The 24,193-nt window shown below is 36.2% G+C and overlaps 1 long non-coding RNA gene across 3 annotated transcripts in view; it reads right to left on the bottom strand.

Annotated features, from left to right (window-relative positions):
• Positions 1–24,193, bottom strand: part of LOC107313083 (uncharacterized) — a 281,315-nt gene that overhangs the window by 155,912 nt on the left and 101,210 nt on the right. For 2 of the 3 annotated variants that reach the window (XR_014945257.1, XR_001554788.3), the window contains one exon: positions 19,013–19,140. This is a non-coding gene — a long non-coding RNA (uncharacterized LOC107313083). Of the gene's footprint in view, positions 1–19,012; positions 19,141–24,193 lie in introns of those variants that run through there. The other variant, XR_014945259.1, reaches the window with a different exon arrangement.

Raw genomic sequence — 24,193 nt, 5'->3', positions numbered from 1 at the left:
AAGTAGCCAGAATCTCTAGAAGTAGTTACAAAAAATTACTAAGGAAAAATCACGTTGACGATACTTCTATATCACTTCAGTGTGAAAAGATCACAAACAACTATCATATAGAAATTATTTCAAAAGGAAGATCCAGCATTACTATGTGTACTGAAACCAGAAAGAAGATTCCAAAAGAAGAAGGAAATAAAGAGGTGACACATCATGTCCCAGTACAATACCACAGCCAAGACATTCACGGAATGCATAAGGGACTATCTGGAAGAAGAGAGACAGCATTGCCTCTGCAGCTAGTACACATACTCCAGTACCAAAGACAACACCAAACACTGGGTGGAGTTAAAAAAAAAAACAAACAAACAAAAAAAAAAAAAACCAAAAAAAAACCACCATTCATAAAGGATGTTGAAAATCTGAGTAAGATGTAGAAAGGAACCAGAAGAATGGCTTTCACAAATATCTGCTTTCACTGATGCATACTGTTATCTTTATCCATAACCACTTCTTACTTATGGCGTAATTCCATAACATGTAAGGAATATCTGCAAACAAAGATTCCTGATTGCCCTCTTTTAGAAGGCACCTTTTTCTAGAAGGCACTTATAGCAAAGCTAAGTGGCCAGAAACAAACTATGTAAGTCCAGAAAAGCGGACATTTTTAATAGTGAGAGGAAATACTAGGACAACATTCCTAGGAACATATCTAATACTCTGCACTTCGTAGACTCTGAATTGGTTTTGAATGTCATAGACTCACACCATGAGGTATAAATTTGCAACAGAAGAAATTGTTTAAATAGCAACAGGATGCAATTACGCTGAGATGGGTCTATGACAAAGGTCAAATAATGCAGAAGGTCATAACGGATTCCTCCTCTTAAATCTGCTAGTTAGTTCTGTGTATTATCTATAAAATGCAAATATTCAATATTATTCTTTGATTCTGAAGAATATAATGTCTACTTGCTGAGCAAAATTAGGAAAAACGTAGAATGTTACATCCATTTTTATGCAGCTAGAATTTGCTTTCTAGGGCAATAAATACAGCAAGCATAAGAATTTTTTAAGAACACAAGACTGAAAACTGCTGCACAGCCTACACTGCACTGTTTTCACCTATCGTTGCACATTAGTTGTAGCTGCCCAAATTGAATCAGTGCAGGAACTTCTGCAGTTTTTTGAAGCAGTGGGTATGTGAAAATGCCTTCAAATTTTGTTTCTGTTACTTTAAGATAATCTTCCAAAACCAAAATTTACATCTATTCTAAATCAAAGCAAAATGAAAGAAATAAATAAATAGAGGTGGAGATATAAATACATGCACACGTTAGCAGCAAGCCACTGTGGTTTTCCACGTCTAGCCCAGAATCAGGTTTTGGTGACAAATTCCGAATCCTTGAAAATCAAGGGGTAGAGTAAAATGCAATCTTCCTATGGCTGTGGAAGCAAAATGGGCACCACTTTAACAATAGCCTGGGATCAGCTCAGTGAATTCATTACTTTCTACAAGAGCGGACATTTCTGTATCCCCTTTTCATTTTTCTAAACCATATAAGGAACTACAGCTCCAACACTTCACCCAGATGAACACAGCAGTTCTGATCTCCCTGGCCATGCTGGAGCTGTTCCAAGAACCAGAGAGGGAGAGACATATATCTAAGAAGTACAGCAGTCATCTTTTTCAGCTTAGGCTTATGCACACCACTGCCAGACATAATAAATCCAGACAAAAGAGAGTCTGAGATAACTCACATAAAGAACCCTTCATTGAACTCATATAATCTATATTGCACCCAATGAGCAAAGAAGCAGGCTATTAGGCGTGAACACTGTAACTGCTTTGTTAAGTGTCTGCAAGCTCTTGGATGATTGGAAGCAGGGTTCAATTTTTGTGCACAACTCTAGCAGCATACTGCCTGGAAATGGATTTTGAAGGCTTCAGACTTTATGCATTTATTGTAAATGTTACTTAATATGCATGTGCTGTGAGATTGCACACTAACTGGAGAAACAATGTGATTTATGTTAGATGTAAGCAATTTTCAGCTAGACTCAGCTAGACTGAAATAGCAAGTTAGCCTTTTACCATATGGCTTATTTTTAGCCATCACATAGCACATCTTTTTGCCTGACAGTACATGCTTTTGAAATCAGCACCCTGTCCATGCCTGACAATCTTCTTGGTTCCCTAAATATAATTTTTTTCCTCTCCGTCAAACTCTGTCACAATAAAAGCAAGGGAATACTCTTCAACTTGTACTTTCTGATAAATTAATATGAATCAGTACCAAAAGTCATTACCACCTTTTATCAGATATTGCCATATCATTCAGGCTCATAAGAAAGAATACTGCTGGTATCCTTGCCATGTGCTAATATGGAAAAAAAAAAAAAAAAAAAAGAAAAAGAAAAAAATGGCATCAGAATGTATTGAATAACAGGAAAATGAAAACAAGTTACACCAAGACGATGAGCTACATACAGCAGGCAGTAGTAGTTTTCATTAGCAGTTTTCATTAGCAGTACTTTCTGCAATACTTTCTTTTGCACATCCAGTTCTTCAAAAAGTCTCGTCAGCCCCAGCAAGTTGGTTGTTTATGTTGGCTTTGTCTTTGAAAGTGCAAGAACAGCATATCATGACTGATACATCTCCTGACACTGCCACTCTGAACCAGATCATTCTTAGTTTTGAGATTTTAAAATACTATCTGAACTTCCTATAAATTCAATTTCAAAAATTATGAAATCCATTCCGCTTAGCTTTTTATTAGCACTGTGGATGCAAGCAACTTCTTAAAGGCAAGAAAACATAGCTATCTTTGGTGAAGCATTGCTCAGACAGGTCATTCTGTTTAATCTCCATTGCTTGAACTTGAATAAAGACTTAGGTCTAAAAAGTAAAACAGAGAGAATACTAACTTCTGAAGTATTAAGAAATTCAAAAAAGCTGCAATTATTGCTACAAAACTTTCCAGCTAATATGCCTAAGAAGTGTAAAAGTCATTTACAGCCAGGAGATACTCTGACTAAACAATGATATTGCTTTTCAATTATTTTTCACTAGTTCTGAAACAATCTGATGCTAATCTCAACTAACTCCAATACTGAATCTTCTTTCTTCTGCTCCTCAGCTGTCTGACAAAAATCAGTTTGTTGACGCTTACATATTTAATGGCAGCAATGAGATTTTCCTATAATTGTTCTTTTGCAATTTCCACCTAGTTCTCAGTGTATTCCTATACAATTGCTGTTTTTCTTCTCATAAAAACCCAACCTGTATTCTCCAGCACAATTCTTAATCTGCTCATCTCCCAAACTAAAATTGTAAAAAAAAAAAAAAAAAATCATCTATTCACACATTTATGACTATTCAAGATTTACAAATCTCATATACTTGCCTAGTTTTCCTGCTTTCAATACATTTTAATAGAATTTTATCTATCAAGTCATAATCAGACAGCATTTTTTATTCCCTTTGTTGAAAGAATTTGGGAATTTAACAGTTTTTCCTTTTAATTACATCTAAAATTTCTCCCATCATTCATCACAATCTCAGCCTGCTTTTCTTTTATGAAAAACAATACAGTCCCACAGTCTTCAATTTTACTTGCATAAAATAATTGATAAGAACTGTGTAGCTTGTCCTTCTGAAGAAATGTGGGTGTTTTTTTTCCAGAAAATGTGCTTATTCATTTATTAGTAATGATAAAAACTGCCAGGAGCTGTACTTCTTATGTCTCTGTGTAAAGATTGAACTGCCTCGAGGCTAAACAAAATGCCTTTCACTTGGGAAAGTGGCAATATCTTTATGCTAATGATAAAAATATTCTGTGGATCTATTCATGTATTTCTCAGAAGAAATACTTATTAAAAACATTTCTTTGCACATTATCATAGTTCATTCATAAAGACCTCAGCAATGAATCAAACCAAGTTACAAAACCCTCTAGAACAATAATTCAGAATAATTTCTAGAAATACACTGGAATACTGCATTGTATAATGGCAAAAACTGTCAAAATGTCCTCCACGATGGCAAAAGCTGCAGCCAGTATCAAACCAAAGAATTTTTTTGCTTCCAACAGATCTAAGAAAGCAGAAAAGCTGACCCTTCAGCAAATATGCAATATGAATTTACATCCAGGTTATAGATGTTACTGCTCATGTTACTGTTCATCAGTTTTTAGTACTGTTACTGAAATTTCTCAGAATAACAGCCTAGGAGAAATGAAGTGTTACCTGTATTTATTTATTCTAACTTTTTTTTTTTTTTTTAAACCTCAGCACCTCCTATTTTGGAATCATATTTCAGATAAATATTTCTTCTTCATTTCTAATGAAGACTTTATTAGGTTTGTATGCATTGCCATTACATCCCAATGGATGCCTTCCACAGAACTGTACTGATTTTCATTTATCCTAAGATGTTTTCTCATCTGAAGATGATAGCAGCAAAGCTAAATGTAATTATCATCGCTATACTGAGATCAAATCAAATAGTCTGTTTTGCTCACATCAAAGTTAATATTATTTCATTTCTAAAATAAGAGTTCTCACGACAAGTTCTCATATTGAATTTACCACATAATCTATCTGCTCAGAGGGAAACATCACCTACTAAATGCCACTTTCTATACCACAACTTGATAGCAACAGTGATAGTTCTAAATACAATAGACTTAAAGTCTGCAAAACATAGCCAAGGGAATCAGCACACCTGCTTGCAGTTTTTATCACTTTGGTTAACCATTACATACAAGCATTACAAAAACTATGTGAAAATACAAATTCTTCATGCATCTGTCAACCAATTCCCAAGCACAAGTCTTAACCTATGTTAAGGGCTTTTCTCAGTCATCATGTACAATGGCAGAAAAAAATATTTCCCTGAAGAACAAACTCATTTATAGAACTAGTGTTGCATATTTCAGAATACAAATATGTCTTCTGCTGCTTTCAAAACTCATCAGATTACAAAAACCAGAGCCAAACCAGTTGGTCCTATTGAATCAGTACTCTCCAACAGATCTTTATCCCATCTGAAATTTCCTGACCATCCCTAATTTTACTTATCTTCTTAGCAAAGTTCTTTTGAGAGTTACAGGTGAAAAGGACAATATTAGAACTGCCTATTGTTGCTATTCATTGCTAAAGACCTCTTCTCCAAAGGCTGTGAGAAAAGAAAGGACAGTTTAGCTATTAAGAAAGCATTCATATGCCTAGGGATGAACTGAATTTAGCTACAGCTCAAACTGCAACCAAATAAAAATGGAGCTCCAAATTGAAGGAAGGATAATTCAGAGGTTAGTCAGCGCCCAAGATGAACCCTTTCCCCTCTTTCATAAGCTTATGTAACCACAGCATCATACATCACACAACAGAGCCTGCAGTGAGACATAACAGCTGGTTCATTCTCACAGATACAACACTTTATGTTGGGAGCAGCTCCAATGGCCATGCTTTGCTCCCAGTAAACTGTACAGAGCCACCCCTATTTCTCTGCAACTCCAGAATGTACAGGCAGACACAGTTCACCTCCCAGAATTATTGATACTAGCACCTACTTGTTATCCTAATATTATGGTAACAACTGCATGAGAACAACTCTGTAGTAAAATTGTATTCTATAAGTTTTTAAGATAAGGAGAAAACAATAGTGAAAGTATCCAGTTTCTTATTGTTTGTTGATACACAACAGAAACCAATCCCATTTCCTAGATCATGTTATTGAATCTCTCAAGAGCTGTGCTTCTGTCACCACAATCATCTCTTAATAGGATGTTCTTACAGCAAAGGTGGAGTTCTTAACTGGCAGCATTTAGTTGTCACTGAAGATTTGAGGGTAAGGATGCTGTTAGCAGACCTGATCCAGCAAATGCATACAGAACAGTCACTAAAAGGCAGTATTTGTTTTAAATACCAACAAAATAAGAATGTGTCTCCCAGTGTTATGTGTTTAAGCACCTATTTATAACATAGCATGTTCCTTCTACAATGTACATCTCTTGTGTACATTCACAATGTACATTTGTGTACAATCAAATTTTTATTATCTATGAAGTTAAAACATTTTTTAAGGATAATTATTATGTTTATTATTATTTACAAAGATTTCTGTATGTGACAAACCTTTCTGTCTTTTGCTACCTGAATAAAATGTACCTACTAAAACCACTGTGTTGCTTCTAGCCAATAGACAAAAAATTCAGCTAAAATAGATACAATTTACTGTTGTTTCTTACATTCTATTTTGCTCTAGCAGCATAAAACACCTTCCAAGAATATACTTTTCATGGACTTCAACAGAATATTTGTGGTATTTACTCCCCCTCTGGTACACTGAACATATGCCAACAAATCAGCATAAGCTGCCAAAATGTAATATTACCTGTGGTACCATAATGCATAAAGTTTGACAGAAGCAATCATTTGGAGGACTTTCGGTTTGATATCCTGGCCAAAATTCAGTAGGGTCAGTGATGACATGACCATTAAAAATATGCTTGTAACAATGCAGAAACAACACAGGAGTATGAACATCTCAGGGAAGGCTGAGACCAAATATCTCAATTTCCTCAGCAGGCCTACTTTTCTTATACCAACTTCAGCTCCACACCAAGCCTCCACAGTGTGCAAGAAGTATCTACACCACTATCTCCAGAATTTTGCCTTCGAAACAAGGAACCCAGATATTTTAATCCTTTATAATAAGGACTGAAGGCCCACCAGACCACATAATCCAGTGATACATTCAGCTAAAGGTTGAATTTCTAGAAGAGTTATGCACAAATTTCCCTGCACATAGCAGAGGGGTTGAATTAAATGATCATTGTGGCGCTTTTCAACTCAGGCCATTCTATGAGCCTATGAAGTCCAGCTAAAGGTAGGAAGGGAAAAAAAAAAAAGACGAAGCTTATGTAAAGCTTATTCTGTTTACTACCTGTCTCTACCAGTGGGGACTGGAAAAGTTAAAAACCAAGAGAGAAGCTGACAACCAGCAAATGCAAAGCTTTTGCCTGGGCTACATGATCAGATTACCACAAAAATATAAACCTGGGCAACACACATATCCCTGGAGTAGGACAGAGGAACATCACTACTGGACAGCTCCACTTCCTATCCGGTCACCTCAAAATTACAATCTCTGCAGCAGAGTTCTCAAAGTGAAGAATATTAAAAATATGCTGGAGATAAATGAAGACACATTTTATTATAAGGCACTTTAAAACTGAAATATCCACTTCATAACATGAAGTCTATGAGACTGCACACTTAAATATTGATTTTGTATTCAGTGGCATTGACAGAAGCAATTCTGTTTTTGCTGAATGTAATAAATATGGCTTTAAAAAGAATAAGGCCCTTTCAGCAAGAAATTTTACATCTATCTGTTTATAAGCCTAAAATTAAAACTGCTAGAATTTAAAAAAGAAAAAAATAACCAAAGGGGTTTTCAAAAATTTAAAACTCTATCATGCATAAATGGAGCTCATCAGATAAAGTAATTTCCCTGCAGAAAACACTCCATCTTTTGTTTTATGTAAGTTACCAACATGAATATTTTATTCATAGTGAAACTGCCATTATCCCCTTTGCATTTCATGACTTTGCTTGGTGTCTCAGATAAATAGGGTTTTTTCCATCTTTCTCTTTACTGTTCAAGCTCATTGTAATTACAAATTTTGCCATAGCTCACAAGATATGAGAGTCTGGGATTTGGCATTAGCATCAACTATATCAATTGTCCCTGTCTAACATCCATTCTAGAAAGTGGAAGTTAAGAAAGGTGCACTAAGGAAAAACCATGACATAGAATGTAATTATTCTGAGGATATTGATCATCATTTGGAAGGCACATTGGCTGCCACTGTCTTCAGGTAATTTAGTTTTTTCTCAGAACTGTCTATATTCAAGCTAAGCAAAATTTTACATAGTAGGAAATAAAACCATCATCATTGCATATTTACATTAAAACAATGTTCTAAGCGAATATCAAACTGAATTATCAGAGAAAAGCATTTCAACTCCAAAAAGACAATGATAAAAAGAATCAGTACAGTTGATAACATATTCCATTCCTGAGAGCTGCAGCACAAAACTGAACAAAACGGGTGGCACAAGAATACAGAAACTATACAGAATTGTATTTTAAATGAGTTTCATCTTGAGAATCTTAGAAGTAACTTTTTCAATCAGGCTGAAAATTTGGGAAAGATAGGGTTTATGACCTACATGTAGTTCCATTATCATTGTAAATTCTCTTCTTTCAGAGCAATTTTACTTTTAATTTTGTTACTTGGAATGCAATAGTCTGAGAAACTGGTATTCTCACTTAGGCCCTTTCTTTTTTCATGATTTTTTGTTTGCTTAGATTTAACAGTTCCAAAAATGGCTGCATCATATATCTGATCTTCCACTGAAACAGCCATGCACCTTCTTCAGATGTGATCTTCCGTATAGGTTTGTTTGTTTGTTTACTGCAGCAAGTAGGCAGGGGACATAACAGCTTGATGTGTTTAACACAAGGCGAGCATGTACACAGTTACCTGAGTGGCATGGTAACACTGACTGCAGGCACTAACTCTGGACAACATTATTATTATTACAAAGACATCCCTGGCTAATTAGTTCTGCTGTTCTTGACTAAATTGCCCAGGCTTCAAGTCATTCTGATAGATTCATACAGTTTCCACTGCCAAAGCTGAAGTGCTAACTCACGGACTTGTATACAGTGTTTACAATGCACAGGATAAGCAAGCCATGCATTTCAGACTCTGTTGAACACTACAGGTTGATTAACGACACAGAACATAGAAATATATTCTGGCCATACATGACAACACCTACATCATGGTGCAAAAGCAAACCTCTGGCATATTATGTCAAAAGAGTAAAATCTACAAAATAAAATCAAATACCTATTACAGTAACCTAGGACATAACCAAAAAGATTTGCTTTCCTAACCAAAAGTCACTGGGGGAAGATATATATTCCAGAAGACCATACTCTAATCATCCTAAGAAGAAATCAGTATTTAGTTGTTATCCAGTAAAAAAAAATAATAATAATAATAAATGAAAGGAAAAAGAAGACTATTGTGTGTGAGGAAAATAAATCTCTGGCTTCATTGGTGAAGATCCAGCTTTCTATACTGATGAAGTCCAGAAAACTCAAAGCACTGACATTTCAAAATATTTTTCATTTCAGCTAACTGCTTTTTTCTTTACCCTCAGAAGAAAAAAAAAAAATCCATGTTTTTCAATGTGACTTTGTGAATGCATCTACATAAGTGAGGATTCATAATTCTTGCAACAAAGATATTAGGATAAGAGCAGCTCATTCATTAATAGATTCAGTTGGAATGAATCCTACAGATCATCTAATTCCAATCCCCTTGCTGTGAGCAGGATTGACACCCACTAGATTAGGCTTCACTGGGCCCCATCTAATATGGCCTTGAATACCTGCATAGGTGCAGCATCCACAACTTCTCTCTGGACAGCCTATTCCAGTGCCTCACTACGCCTTCCAGGAGCCTTTTCTTCTCCAAGCTAAACAAGTCCAACTCCCTCAGCTTTTTTCACAGGAGAACTGCTCCAGCCCTCTGATCATCTGTCTCTGTAACCCTCATCAGAATCTGATCCAACAGCTCCACATCCCTCTCTGGGGCCTCAGGCTCACAGTACTCCAGATAGGGCCTCACAAGGGCAGAGTAGAAGGGGACAGTGACCTCTCTCCTTGCTGACCATCCCTATTTTGATGAAGTCCAGAATACTGGTGGCATTCCAGGCTGCAAGTGCACAGTCCACCAGGATCCTCAAATCCTTCTCTGCAGGGCTGTTCTCAATGAGTTCTTCTGCCAGTCTGTATTTGTAACTGGGATTGTCCTGACACAAGTTTGATAACTTACTGAACCTCATTAGGTTTTTATGGCCTCACTTTTCAAGACAATCCAGGTCCATCTGGATGGCACCTCCTCCTTCTATTGTGTCAACTGCACCACTAAACTTAGTTTCATCAACATCAGTCCCAAACAGACCACCTGGGGACACAAGACTGGCCTCCATCTGGACATGGCACCATTGACAACTACCCTCTAGTTGTGACTAAACAGACAGTTCTTTATCCATCCAGTATTCCAGGCTTCAAGCCCATCTCTTTCCCATTTAGAGTTAAGTATGTGGTGCAGGACCATGACAAAGTCCTTGCACAAGATCAGGTAGATGACACAGAGCTGCCCTTCCTTTGACCACCAATGCCATTACTCCTTCATAGAAGGCCACCAGACATGTATCAATGTTTGTTCTCCATTCTACAATTTAAAGTCTACAAAGAAAAAACATTTATTTGTGATTACAAATACTGGAAAACAAGAACAGACAAATTTCATCTCTTACTGAAGTGATTAGCTCAGCAAGTGGTAAAAATACATCAGCAAGATTGGAGTTTTAAAGTTTCATTGGTCTTAATATTATGGGACATATTAAAGAATTTGACATCAGTATTCAACTTTAAATTACTGTAAAATCTTACACTGAATTAGTAAAACTGCTTAGTTTTAGAATCATAGAATCCTCAAGGTTGGAAAAGATCTACAAGATCATCCAGTCCAATAATCTGCCTATCACCAATGGTTCTCACTAAACCACATCCCTCAACACATCTAAACATTCCTTAAACATCTCCAGGGTCAGTCAGTCCACCAACTGCCAGGGCCGCCTATTCTAGCACCTGAACACTATTTCAGAAAAGTAATATTCCCTAACATACAACCTGCATCTCCCCTGCTATAACTTGAGACCATTCCCTCTAGTCCTACCAACCAATTACACAAGAGAAGAGACTAACCCCCAGCTCACTACCTTCCAGGTAGTTATGAAGAGTAATAACTTCTCCCCTGAGCCTTCTCTTCTCCAGAGTAAACAATCACAGCTCCCTCAGCCACTTCTCATAAGGCCTGTGCCCCAGACCCCTCACCAGCTTTGTTGCCCTTCTCTGGACATGCTCCAGAGCCCTGATGCCTTTCTTGTAACAAGAGGCCCAAAACTGAATACAGTACTCAAGGTGGGCCTCACCAGAGCTAAGTAAAAGGGTAGAGTTACTTCCATGTTCCCACTAGTAACACTACTTCTAATACAAGCCAAGATGCCACAAAGTCTACCTGGGCACACTGCTGGCTCACATTCAGCTGAACATCGACCAATACCCCCAGGTCCATTTCCTGTACACTGTCTTCCAGCCACTCTGTACCAAGCCTTTAATGTTGCTTGGGGTGATTGGGGTCAAAGTACAGGACCCAGCATTTACTCTTGTTGAATCTCATCTCATTGGCTTCTGCCCAGCTATCCAGCCAGTGCAGATACCTCTGTAGGGCCTTCCTAATCCTAAATAGATTGATACTTCCAGCCAACTTGGTGTCATCTGCAAACTTACTGAGGGTGTTCTCATCCAAGTCATCAATAACAATATTGAAGAGGACAGGCCCCAGTGCCAACACCTGAGGAACACCACTCATGACCAGTCACCAGTTGGATTTAACTCCATTCATCACCATTCTCTGGCCCCAGCCATCCAGCCAGTTCTTTACTCAGCAATGACTGTACTTGTCCAACCCAAAAGCTGCCAGTTTCTCCAGGAGAATGCTCTGGGAGACAGTGTCAAGGGTTTTGCTAAAGCTTTTTACAATACAAGACTTTTACAATAGTTCACATGCTAATTATTACTCATCCTCAGTCATTCCTTCTTGGGATTAATTGAATAGTTGACTGTGTAAAGCAACACAATCTTCGGTGTTGTGCTCAACAGATTTTAAACACTTTATCAATCACTGCTTTTTTATTGTAGTTTGCTAGTGAAATTAATTGCATGTTTTCTTTATCTTACTTTCTGAGGTCCAGTTGCCCATTTTCTGTTTTATTTTCTGAGCGACTAATCAAATATGAACAAAAATATGCCAAGTTTGTACAGTGACAATAATGTAAAGATAGTAGTAAATATCCAAAAGGTTATTTACAGGAAAAACTCACCCATAAGGAAGCCCTCAGTCTGCTGGGAAATGCTGAGGCAATCTCCACTGAGGAGCAACCTCCAAGAGATGATGCCTCAGTGTTGGTCAGCCCTTAAATGAGGTCTAGAGGAGGTGGAGTCAACCTCTATCCCTTCCAGGAGCACAGCTGAATTACCCTTACCGGTGCTCCCACAGCTGACCCAACACTCACCTCAACTCAGCTGATTAATCAGAGGTTCAGGCTGTGATTATCTATTTCCCATACACAATAATATTCCAAATGGATCTATAATAATTTCCAATATGGATGGGAATTTGCTAGTATGCCTCATTTCTCTAGCTTTTTCTCTCTCCATCTACTTCTTTGTTTTTAATTTTCTTAATGCTTTTAAATCTCTTTTAAAAATTTTTAGAAGAAAGTTGTAAGCAAAATACACAAGAAAATAGTTGTTGCATTCATATCAAAGCTATACAAAAGATATAACTGGAGTAGATAACTCCTCTGAAAAAGGCTGAGGAAATCCAGAATCCAAATCCTCAGTGATGACAACAAAAGCTATAGTTGATGACATTTACAAATTAATTAATAAATGTTACATATAACAAGAAGCTTGAATTCCTTTTTGATAGTCTGACAGCTGTGCAACTTTTCTCTTGCTCATTCATATTTTAAAAACCACAAAGGTTTTTAGGTCAGTTGTTTTCCCCATCTGCAGCAGGAGATGTTGAGATAGGACCCTAAATCTAATTTGCCAATTGCAGGCAGAATTTTAAAAATAAATAAATACATAAAATTGCATTTTGTTATGTGGTTTGGATGCTGTTTTTTGCTTTGCTTTGTTTTTTCCCCAAATACTTGAAATAACAACTTTTCAACTTAACATCCAAGACAGAGAAAAAAAAAAAAAACAAAAACACAAAAAAACAAAAATCAATCAAACAAACAAACAAAAAAACTAATAACCAAAAATGCATGGTTTAAGTTCCTGCATTATATTGCTTTTGAAAACAACCAACAAAGCATTCTATCAGTGACTATAAGCCAGAATTTTGTGCCAGTGCTCAAATCTCTCACTGGAAGTAAAAAAATCTAACTTTTAAACTTTTAAAAAGCGGTTATTCAACTGGTCCATACTCCATACTCCAAGAAACAGATTGCTTAATTCTTGTAGCCTTCTAAGACATTACTTTTCCTACAACTTTTTAGCTGTGTTATTCTGAATGTAAATATTGGGCAGACAGAAGCTAAAGGAAGGAAATAATTTTCCTAAGGAGTTGGACTACTTCCCAATTGTTTATTACATATGTATTCTCTTTCCAGAAATTGAGAATTGGAATTCCATCTTCTTGAAAGTTTTCATGTTCCTTGGATCTGTTAAGCATTTATATTCAAATTCACAGCAGTGTCACAATTCAAGTGATATTTTTAATGTCTGCAACAGTCAATTGTTAACTTATTTTCTTTCAGGCAAAATGCAGATAATCTCTTAAGAGGTTTGCTTGCAACATTTTGTTTGTGTTAATATATTTTCAGTGAATAAATTAAAAGAAGACCAAATATGACTGTTTTTTTTAAGGCCCTTCTGAATCTAGAAAGTTTACTCATTTTTTGAAAATTACTAGGAAATTTTCCTACAAGAACTAAACTTGAAAGAAACTCACTAGAGATTCTGGGCTGCTCCATTTTAGATTTATGCTAACCATGATCATCAAGGGTAGGGAAATAGCAGCTTTAGAGACATAGCACCTATTTTGAGCTCTTCACCAGAAACCCATTCTCAGCCACAAAGACTGTCATGTAAGCTACTACTCCCACATTACCTGGAGGCTATGAACCCCAAGCAGCGGTCCAGAAAGAACTGAGATGTAAGAAGCTGTCAGAGCATGTACTTTCCCACCCTGCATCGTAAAAGAGTCTTGTAAAATCTGTTTTTTCTCTTCTCCATCTGGTATAGTCACAGGTTGTTACAATCAATGAAAACTTCAGAGACACCTGACTTAGTTTTAAGTGCATTGCAAACAGAAGGAGAAAACAGATCCAGTCCTCACAGGCTCAGGCAAGCACATTTCTTTGTTGGGATGCAATAGTACTAGGAGGAAGGTTCAGATTATCTGTAATGTCTGAGCATATTCAAGAGATATATCTTATTTTTATGCAGTTTCAATATTTATTTCAGTGGTGTGTTTTGAGGTGAATTATAACTTTGTAAGATTCCGTAACACCTGATAGCACATTGCTTCACAGGAGGATGGTTTAAACACTTAGTCTGCACATCTGAAAATCATCATCTCCATGATGATATTTCTAATTCTTTTCATATTCTGTTGAAAAGGAAAGGAAAGGAGTAAAGACTCTTGAAGTTCAGTTCTATTCTTACTGGAATCAATTAATCAAACTGGAATCAATTAAATTTTGCAATTATGTTGAAATAAGCAGGACGGAATTTTAATGTAAAAATGTGGTAATGAACAAGAGGTACTGCTTACATAAACAGATTTTGGTTTCCAAATCATTTTGTTTCAAATTAATCCCTAGTAAATTATTCTTTCCAGTTTAAAAAGCCAGTTAACTGTGCATCAAACAGACTCAAATTGGTCTTTGGATCTATACATACTTAATTATCTATTCTTTTTTTTTTTTTTAAATCAATTTATTCACATTATGAAAAATGTTAGCATTTTCCCATGCATTTCTCATATAAGGCTACACTTTCTTTTATACAAATTGTTTTCTATTTGGAAATGTAATTATCTTCATAAAATAAAAAAAATAAAAAATAAAATAAACAGATTAATGTTTGATAGCCCAGCCTGATTAATTGTTACTGCTTAGAGAAAGGAGAAAGATTATTACAGAAGTTATGCAAATAATTAGATTTTTTTCCCAATGAAATACACTATTATTTCATGTAATGTATTTTCTAATGAAGACAATATTTAGCATCACTGCAATTTATTCCAGATTATTAACTTTACAACTTTGACCTTCTATTTCTGTGAACACTGAAATTGTACACTGAAAATCAAGTTATAATTTTGAGTTTACTGACCAGGAAGATTGCATTAAGAAAACTGAGTCTCTTAAAATTTTCTGGAATAGACTAAACACAAGTTTGTTTCTGAGCAACATTAATTCATCTACAAAGTGATAATCACAGATGAATGACTGTGTTTATTTATTTACTGCATTGCTTGCTCAACTCTTAGTTTGATTATTACAATAAACAAGAAATTATATACATGATTCTTTAAGAATCATACAAGTGCAAAATGATTATTCAGTGCTCTTCAGTGTGAAAATACACTGTGAAACAGACTAATTTCCTTATTTTTCTTCCTTTTATTTCATTTTCTTTCAATGCCTGTTAAATAAGAAAAAATCTGATTTTTTGAAAAATTTCACTATCTTAGATTTCAGACAATAATGACTATGTGCATTTGGTATACACAGATTCAAAATTATACATGTCAGTTATCACTTCTATTGCTCTACTCAGTTATTTTAGACTGGCAGATGCAAATGTCTTTATACCACATGGTAAAATTTTAGTTGAACTTACATTTAGTTCTAACCAGGTAGAATGACCTCTCTTCCTTTCCTTTCTACATTACTCCCTTCCACAGAATTTCTGACAAGGAATATCTCTTCCCTGGCATGTACTGTAATAATCATACTAAGAATTCAATCCTAATTGGAAACCTCGTGCACTCCCAGCCTTTAGATTTCTAGCCTTCACTATCCAAACTGCCATATTCCAGCTGCTACAGTTGCTGCCTCTGCCTAGTCCAAGTTGCTTAGCACAAAATAGAGCTGTCCTGGTAAATTTGCTCCCCAAGCCCCTGAGGTTTCACCTTCTGCCAATTGAAGGAGAGAGAGCCAATTGGGCAGTAGAGAGTGGCTGAAACATATTTTACTTCCCTCACATAGCAATCACATTCAAAATAAGGTTAAACAATTCCTAGCAGATAATTTTAATTAACTTCATTGCCAATTAGAGAACATCACATTGTTCCTTGTTTGCTATCACATACCAAAATGTGACATTCTGTTAAATGGGCATATTTACTCTTTTTTTAAAGGCTAACATAAGGAAGATTAAGCCATTGATCAGAAACAGGTTATCTGGTAACACGGACCAAGTTACAAGTACTTTCGATGTGTCTTTGATAATCACCTTGATAATCAAATGGCTCTGGTTTTGAAATTGCTCTGATGACATCATTTCACTTCTGTATTGTGACATGTGCTCCACAGATTCCCAGTGACATTATTTGCCAACATCTTGACATGATGTAACTACAATAGATTTGCATCACTAAGTGTTATGAAGGCTTGGAAGAGCATTTCAACTGATGTAACAGCATGTCTGTGGATACACAATGACATGCTCAGGAGATTATTAAGATCACAAAAAAACCCTTCAGGAGTGATTATGAAATCTGCAGCACTATAAAGTGAACAAGGGTTTTAACTTCCTTCTGAGGGTCATCATTCCAGATGTAGGAGACAAAAGGACTTAAGCCCTTAAGTCATTTTGGTGGCACAAGCTCTAATTGCCTGTAAATCGTTCTTTGCTATCTGGTTGGCACGTAAAGCTTGTCTATAAATATAAGTGTTTTAAAATCCATATTTCTGTCTAGCACTAAGTCAAACTGGTAAAATGGCACACTTTTCTATGTTCCTTTATATGCTTCAGATTCAGAGGAAAACACTTTAAAGTGATGTTTCTGATTTGGGGTTTTTATGTTTGTTTCTTGAAAAACCAGTCTGCTGCTAAGCAGAGAAGACTAGCTTATTGTCTTAGAAATAGCAGTCAGACAAACTCCAACACTTAAGTAAGCTTAAATTGAATTTATTCACTCAAAAAAAAAAAGTCATGTTCAGCTCATTTACACTGCCCTCAGAACTGAGTTTCTTGTATGCGGCTTGCCACTTTGTGGGTACAACCAGCAGAACTTAACCAATACTGGTTTATGAGAGCAGGCCAAATATTCTAGTAGAAAGTTGTTTCACATAGAAGAGAAATTTGATAGATTTTTGATAGATGCCAAGCTTCCCTCTCCCTTGGACTTGCAATTTATGGAAGATCACAGTAATAATTTACCATACTGTGACTAGAAGATCATCACGTATTAGAGCTTATCTCTCCTGTGATTTTAAAACACCTACACAAGTACTTTAGAGCTATTTCTGAGATTCCCTGAGCTGTTTTAGTCTGCATGAGTCATGAAGCCAGTGAAAGTTTTATCAAGTTTCACTGTTCTTATTTCTTATTCTAGACAGAGGGAGGAAGAAAAAAGAAAGAGCTCCACCCTGTTTTCTGAGGGGTACACAGAGGTGCAAAGTTGAATCATCTGTGCTATCATCCTTTATCCTGATATTTATTTCAGTGCAACATAGAGCTGGGAACATGGTCTCCTCTGCTTGCATGTATCATGGGATCAGTGCAGGGTTATGACATAAGTGTGATAGTTAGAGAAGGAGTATAAGACAGATTTTAGACATATTCATAGGCCACAGGAAAAATCTAGCAATATTTAAACACAAAAATCATTTTCAGTAGGAAATCAAGACACCTCAAAAGAAAAGAAGCCTTCTTCCAGGCACATTACACTTTACAGCACAGCTGAACCATCTTGGCTGGCAGGAGTGAATCACAAAAGATTAAGTCCTCTCATTTAATGCAGGAAAAAATCTACAGTGTAGACCTACATCCCATGAAGAATCTTGACATCACTAGATGCTACTTAGAATAACTGATTGCAGGCAATGCCAGACACACTTTGCTGGTCTCAAAGCAGGGAACAAAACCCTCATTATACCAGAAGTGTTTCCAATAACATCCCCAACCATCTCCACCTCCCCTTCAAATCTGCAGTGTTTTTATTGTTCTGCTCTTAAAAGTCTGCAGGATTGCTTTGTCTTCCCTCTGTGCCTAACAGCACTCAAGGCATAGGTAGATACCAACTATAAACCATCTCACAAAAATTCTGCTTTTTCACGCCTCTCCCATGTTCTCATTGCACAAAGAAAAGCAAAAAGATCTGATCAGAATTCAGTATCTTCCTTATAAATGGCTGCTGGTGTGAGTGTGTGGCAGGAATAGTCCTTTAAAATAGACACATCCACTATGACGAATTCCACTGTTTTGGCATCTAGGGCAGCACAAAACTAAAACAAAAAGCAAATCAGTGTATTTCAGTCATGTGAGCTACCAGAGCCATGAGTGCAACAGATTGTCTCTTTTCCAAAGGAGGAACTGAGACCACCTAGGAGCAATTTAGGAGGACACTGTGTCTGGACTTTAATAAGCATAGTACCCAGCAAAAACTTAGCCAGAGGATACTTTGTTTGTTGTTGGTTTTCCATTTGCTTTGTTGTTGTTTTTAAAAAACAATGAATACACAACAAAGCCTGAATAGATAAAAGCTAATTATAATGTTCAACAGTACTTATTTATTTATTTATTTCCCATAAGAATATAGCATAAATACACTGCAAATGAAAATACAAGCTAGCATCCTGTGATACAAAGACTAAGTAGAATTCCAGGTTCTTATACATCTTCTCTTTCGAATGCATGAAAAAAAGAAAAGGTAACATATTCCAATTTTAAAAATAACATACTTGGAATAATACTAAAAATAGGATTCAGTGATTTTTATAATATCCATCAAGATACTTTAGATGCCAGAACTATGTCTTATTGCAGTCACTGCCATTAATAAGATCTATTGCCTCAAATTTGGAAATCCCCTACTGAGGTAACCAGGAAGAGCATAAGACTGAATAAACCAGGGGCACTCAGAAACACTGGTTGCTTCCAGGAAATGCTAATAGTGAGCAGTTAACAAGCTGAACAACTGAAATTCCTTCATTAAAAAGTGTAGGCAGATTTTAAAATAGCAATTAAAATAATGCAAAAAGAATTTTCACATGGACTATTCACAAATAGGAAAGACGCCTTCATTAGTCAAATCAATTATTCTTTCAAATTACTCACATGGAACTTGCAGAGTGTTGCTTTCTGCCATCAGTCACTCAGAGTGCACCTGTGGGTACCCATCCTGCCTGAGATTTGTTGCTGCTCTGCTATGGAGATGATTGCTGCTTTTCTTCTTGCAATCATATCTGGTAAAAAGAAAAATAAAACAGTCTAAGAAAAATCTCATAATAAAAACCTTTCTTTTGAATTTCTTTTTCCCTAGTACAAATTAACATCGCTGCAACATACCTGCATTGTTTCAAGTAACAAACAAGCAAAAAATCTTCATTATGAATTCTCTGAGATTTGCATATTTGTACTTCTTTAAAGATCACGTCAAAATGCTTACATGACAAGCAAATATAAAATAAGAAGTAGTCAAGCATGTTAATGCATTAATTAATGCACTCATTGTGTTTCACTGAAGTAGGACGAGACATTTGGATAGTTCAAGTGGGTGCTTACATTCAAAGAAAAAAAACCTTCACTCTGCTAGTTTAAGTCAGAGGAGTCATAGCAAATATTAAGTCAAGAATTGTACTCATAAATTTGTCTTATTCTCTGTGTCAAAATTTCAGCAATGAAGGAATGGGAAACATGATTTAAGTTGCAGAGAACAAAACAAGAATACTAAAGTAGCTGACTATGAATTTGTCCCATCTTCATAATTCCTTTGTTGCCTGAGAAACTGAGTCATTTTTATGGCTTTTAAAGTATAACAACATCAAAAATCCTCACCAAAACAAACTCAGTTAGCTCAGCTTTACTACTAAAGTGCCTGTGTTTACATGAAGGAGTAAATCCAAGAATAAGCACACATTCTCTGCAATTAATCTTAGATTCTCTATTCCACTGTTCAGAACCAGCCTGTGTGCAGACACTATGCACTCCTATCGACTCCAACAATCCCTGGTGTTCCCTGTTAGCAGTTTAGGCACAGCCATGAGGTCTCATAATGCCTTGGTACTTTGTAATGAGGTACCAAATGCATCCCATCTAAAAATAAATTTTTGGAAGGAGTGTGTATGCTAAACTTCCATCTCCTAGGAGGTTACCCAAAAGCACTGGAGTTAAGACATGTAACAGCAACGTGCAATGTGACACAAGATTGAAATGTTGAAACAATTTTTTTAAAGCCTTCCCTTAGAATAAAGCTCCCTTCCTAGCTCAAGAAAATTGAGTAATATTTCATGTCTACAGTTATTAGTGATGATGAAAAGGAGTTCATCTGATGACAACCTGTCCCTTATACATCAAGCACTGATCTACTAGTATGAGAGGGAGAAGACAGTTAAGTATAATTCAAGTGAAAAGATTCAGGTCTCTGTACATCCTAAAATAGGAGTTGATTATACTGTGTATGCATATGTGTGCCCATAAATTACTGTACCATAATTAAAAGATGTCAAAATATGAGTCTTGCTTCCTGTCTGCCCCACAAAATTTTGGTATGTTTCGACGTACTGAAATAGCAGAATTAACAATCCCCCAGACAGGTAATAAATTCAGCCTCATGAGAGCTGGAATTCAATAACATTTGCTTCTGAGAACCAGACACGTTAGTAGAGCACAACACTTGTGAACCAGCACAGCAGCATTTTCAAATCAAAGGTTTCTATCTTTTAGCTGAAAGCTGAAAGTTTCTGTTTTCATGTATCACTTTTTGCTAAGAAGTCAGAACTGTCTATAAAGAGCACACAGAAAATAATCTTAATAAAGAAACTACTTTCAACAGAATATTTTGGGCCGCTTCCACAATGAATTCATGCTGGTTCACCTTTTACAAAGCAACAGCATGAAACCTGGGGATTCAGAGCTAATCCAGTAGAGCAGATTCAACCCCAGTGAATTTTAATCACAGAAGGTGCCCACAACACCCAACACAGCTAACCTCACATTATTCATTTAAATCAAGTCAAAAGCAAGAAAAGGAAAAATCCTCGCTCTTTTCCTCTTGGTGGAGCCTTTTTATATTTGAATTACACTGTTTTATCTCCAGTGACAAATCTGTTATACTTTGGCTGCACCGACATCTTAGAGTCATGCTATTTCTTTCATTCATTTCCCCTGTGCTTTTACCTCTGTACCTAATGCGCTGTCAGAATCTAAGAATCCATCCATAAGTCTTATGTGATGAGTAACTGCTGTATATGCAAGCACTTGGGAGAAATGAGCTTTCGTTTTTTTCACTGCAATCATTTACATAGTGAATATGATCCCTTATAAATTACTTGTCGTCTCTTTACATTTGATCAGCTGAAGGATCCTTCTATCAAAACTTGAGAAAAGAAAGAAAAACTATCAGCTATTTGACACCCCTTTATACTTAGAGTTTGAAGGTTTGTACAGCTTTATATTTCAACTGCTATACTTTCTGATGGCTTCTCCTCTTAGAAGAGGATTCCTTTGATAGCAAGACAAATTCTATCCTATTCCTCCAGGCGAAAAATCTCTATTTTTGTGACTTCCTTCAGAAAATTAGACTCTCTGTATACCACAGTATTAGGCAGAAAGGTGTTTCTAAGTGGTTATAACTTGACAGTAACGCCTTAGCTGTGTGAGAACTGACAAGTGCACTTCTGGAGGCTGCAAGAACCCACAAAGTCTTCCTCACTGACATAAAGCTTCCTACTCTAGACATTTCTCACATTAACGTTGGTCTTCAGCCAGGTTCTCCAAGAATTTAATATGGAGCTATATCTTGACAAGATTCATCCTAAATCACATCTTGGTCTACATTCCTTAATACAAAAAAATCCACTTTGCATTAAAGTGACAAAAGGGTATGATTTAAACTCTTAGCACAATGCAATTCAGAGCTGAAATAACTGAGTAGCATGTCTTTTTCTGCGTGAGTTTTACAAGGCATTTGAAATTGATGACTAATACTGAATACAAACTCTGTTCCATTTTTAAGAAATCATATTGCTAATGAATATTTTACACCATCTTTCAGATGAGAATGCCAAGGTTGGTGTGCAAGTATTTTTCTTACTGCCATTAGCAAGTCTAGCACATGTCTAGGGCTTTCTTAGACAAATCTGTCCTGAGGAATGATGGAACAGGTTTTGTTTTAGCATGACATATATTCAAGAGTCTCCAAAATACTAGTGAAAAAATAATGGGCTAAATTCTGCTTATTGTTTTCAGTGCCATTAACAAAACAGTGAACAGGATTTGGCCATTTCATTTGACCACTTTTCATTTTCATGCATCTGGGTGATCAAGATGAGCAGCTCATACCACATCATCAATTTAAAAAGAAGCAACTAAATTAAAAATGTGTTCTCGCTGAAGAAACATTCTACAACTACAATCCACAACTTTTCTTTATAAAAAACAAAACAAAACAAAACAAAAAAACACTAGCCAAACTACAGTGCCAACAGGTTAAAAATTACTTATGTAACTATATGAGTATCCCAAGAACACAAAGCTCAGATTAACAGCACCACCAATGGCCACCATTAAGATTTTAAGCATAATAGCCTTATTTAAATACATGTATTTCAAAAGTGCACTTTCAGGTTGAAAACTGCCATGTACATAAAAGTCCTACACCATCTTCACAAAAAGGACTCCTATAGTCTTGGCTGAAGTAATGCAGAATCAGAAAAGCAAACCCTTTCCATGGAATTGCAGAAGATAAACTGCCTTCTTGAAAAACAAAATCCCCACAAATCTGTGGCCACTAAGCATTTATGTTACCTCTTTAAATCATTGTTACTAGGAGATTAAACCCTTTGAGTTTGGGCATCAAGGCTTCTTTTCAACTACACACAGCACAGTACTCACTTTTACAGGGGTGCTAGAACACAACTCTTCCACAGAGAAAATACATATATTCCTTTAAAATGTGCTAGAAATAAATCATAGGATCATATATCTATATAACATTGTACATCACAGAAAGATATTCTTCATGAGAACACTAATTTTTGTGTGGTTTTTTTTTTTTTTCTCAGCTCTGTCCAACTGATGTAAAGTGTCTTGACAGGAAGACTAATACAGTAAGCTTTATAGCAGGTCTCCCCTATATTTTTGTCTATTCCAGACAGAGTGCTACTGATGTTTCCCTGTTAGCTCTGTTGTATCAGTTAGGAACCAAACACAGCAAAAGCTACACTTTTTCTGCTTTAAATTTTAAGACTGATAATTTTACAGCTGTTCTTGAGAGCAACATAACAAATCTTGTAACAGAAACTGTATTGCTTAGTATTGCTACAGCATTCGTGGTACCAATTTCATTGTCCTCCTTATCATCTCAATTATTTGCTATTAAAATTCATGCCCTCTCCTACATCAGGTTACATATGAGCTGAACTGTGGGTAAGTTGCTATGATGTTCATGGACTTCTGAAGAGCAACGGCATATATTTGAGCACACGCACACACACACACACACACACACACAAAAAAAAAAAAAAAAAAAAAAAAAGGAATGTAAATGAAAGTATGCATCAGTAGCACAGAAGAAGACCAGCTCACACACTGAATAAATTTGTGATGAATATCAGGCAGACTCTTGTACAGGCAGTCATGCATCCACCACATTCTGCTTGCTGCTTCGCACAAACCCCATCAGCCTCATCTAAGAGGCACATCTTAGATGATAACATTGCTTTAGATAACTGGTTCACCTAACATACTTTTTTTAAAAACATTTTTTTCCTTGCTTTAACACTGTGAGCAAAGCTGCAAATTTCTGACAGAAAAGGGTAAACCAGGCACATCAGGGAGATTATTTAAAACTGTATTTTTCCCACTGTTATCTTCAGAGTATTAATAGGCCCTAACATTCCAACCCAGGATGCCCCTCAATTCTCTCCCACAGCTATATTCCAAAAGTCCTTGCTGCTGCAAGGGACCCCAGTGCTTTTCCCCGCACACCACCTGTGCCAAGATCTGTCCATTCACAGTCCTGGCTGCATTTTTCACTGTGATGGGACCTGACAGATCACCTTATTTTCAGTATAGAAATTTGAGGTTATGTGAGCAACAAGGTATTTTTGTTGAAATTAAGGTTTTTTTTCTGCATATATTATGATTTTCACATGCTGGAGAATCCCACTTATGGATTTTTTTCTTAAAATCTTAGACCATTTCCTCTGACAGTAACACTTTATGATAAGTGCTTTTTGTTTGGTTTGTTGGTTTGTTTTTTGTCTGTGTGTTGGTTTGTTTTTTTTAATTCACTGA

This window comes from Coturnix japonica, chromosome 4 (genome assembly GCF_054131305.1).
Source record: "Coturnix japonica strain WE chromosome 4, WE-NBRP24, whole genome shotgun sequence".
Classification (NCBI taxonomy): Eukaryota; Metazoa; Chordata; class Aves; order Galliformes; family Phasianidae; genus Coturnix; species Coturnix japonica.
This window is presented reverse-complemented; position numbering and strand designations above follow the sequence as displayed.